The following is a 1,712-nucleotide window of genomic DNA, read 5'->3' on the forward strand; positions in this document are numbered from 1 at the left end:
TTTCTGAAACATAAAGACTTGTTCGCTAAGCAAATAAAAAGGAGTGAAGGAACAAACATAATGCTTGGCTCTTCTAAGACAAGGGCTCACAACAGTCATGTCGGCAAGGCTACACATTGGGCACCACAAGACTTGCCCTCTTTTCCAGAAGAAAATGTCTTCTAGAAACAACATCTCAGAGGAAGAACCATCCCTGAGCCCCCTCCACCCCAGCCCCTGGGCCACTTACTTGGTCACAGGCAGGGAGCAACTGCTGCTCGGACACTCAGCCCCCGCCCTTCAGGATGGAGTGCGGTGAACTCAAGCTTTCAACACTTGGCATTTCAAAACGGTGGTTTGGCTGCAACTGTGTAGAAATATTTTACTTTTTTTTTAAACTATGAATTAAAAAATCTAATGTCAAGCTTCAATGAGAAGAAAATAAAATAATAGTAATAATTAATAATAATAAAACAATCACAGTAACAAGTCTCAGGCAGATGAGACTGGGAATATAAATATCCTGCTGCTTAAGCAGATGCTTACCAGGACTTCAAAGACACTGAACCAGTCTTAGGCTTTTTGCTGAGATTGCTATCTTATTTTTCACTATTAAAACCATATGTTAACGGGGCAGTGGTGGTGCATGCCTTTAATCCCAGCATTTGGGAAGCAGAGATAGATTTATCTCTGTAAATTCAAGGCCAGCCTGGTCTACAGAAGGAGTTCCAGGATAGCCAAGGCTCCAGAGAGAAATCCTGTCTTGAAAAACTAAAAGAAAAAAAAAAAAAAAAACTAGAAACAACCCATGTCCATCTCCGGAAATGACCACACCATCGAATATTCAGCAATAAATTTAATCCAATAGCCAGGCATGGTGGGGCTCACTTGTACCTAGCATTCAGGAGTAGAAGCAGGGGAGTCATCAATTTCAAGACAGTTTAGACTACACTGCAAGCCTTTTCCTAAAAAGCAAACAGGACTAATAACAATAACAACAGCAACGTGCAGCATATAGGGTACACACCCGGGATCCCAGGGCCTAGGACGTTAAACAGGAGGATGATATACTTGAGACTAGCCTGGGCTACACAGTGAGATCCAGCACAGTCTGGGCTAAATGGCAAGATCCTGTCTCCCAAAACCAACCGACCAAACACTCTAGAGTGTATTTATTGTGTCTGCTGTATAGGCAACTACAGGGGTGAATGTAAAACCTTACACTAACTGAGAAGCAGACACTGTATGAGATCTTGTTAAAACTCATGTACAGTGAGAGCTAGCAGAGCTGGGCATGCAGCTCAGTGGTAGAGCATTTGCCTAGCATGCACAAGGCCCTGGGTTCAACACTCAGTGTGCCAATAAAAAACATATCGGTGGCTGGGCGCTGATGGCGCATACCTTTAATCTCAGCACTCAGGAGGCAGAGCCAAGCGGATCTCTGTGAATTCCAGGCCAGCCCGTTCCACAGAGCAAGTTCTAGGACAGGCTCCAAAGCTACACAGTGAAACCCTGTCTCGAAAAAAGAAAAAAGAGGGAAAAAGAATGCATTGGTGACCTGATTGGTAGTCAAAGTAGCTGGTTTACTCTGACTCTTCCAAGTTATAAGCCATTTAAGTAGCTCAGTAGCGGCGGCGGCGGCGGATAGATTAATAGTTGCCTGGAGTGGGAAAATTGATCTCAAAGGTCACTAGGAAATTTGGGGGTGGTTATGGAATAGTCCTAGTCTATCC

The sequence above is a fragment of the Peromyscus eremicus genome, chromosome 11, assembly GCF_949786415.1.
Source record: "Peromyscus eremicus chromosome 11, PerEre_H2_v1, whole genome shotgun sequence".
Taxonomy (NCBI): Eukaryota; Metazoa; Chordata; class Mammalia; order Rodentia; family Cricetidae; genus Peromyscus; species Peromyscus eremicus.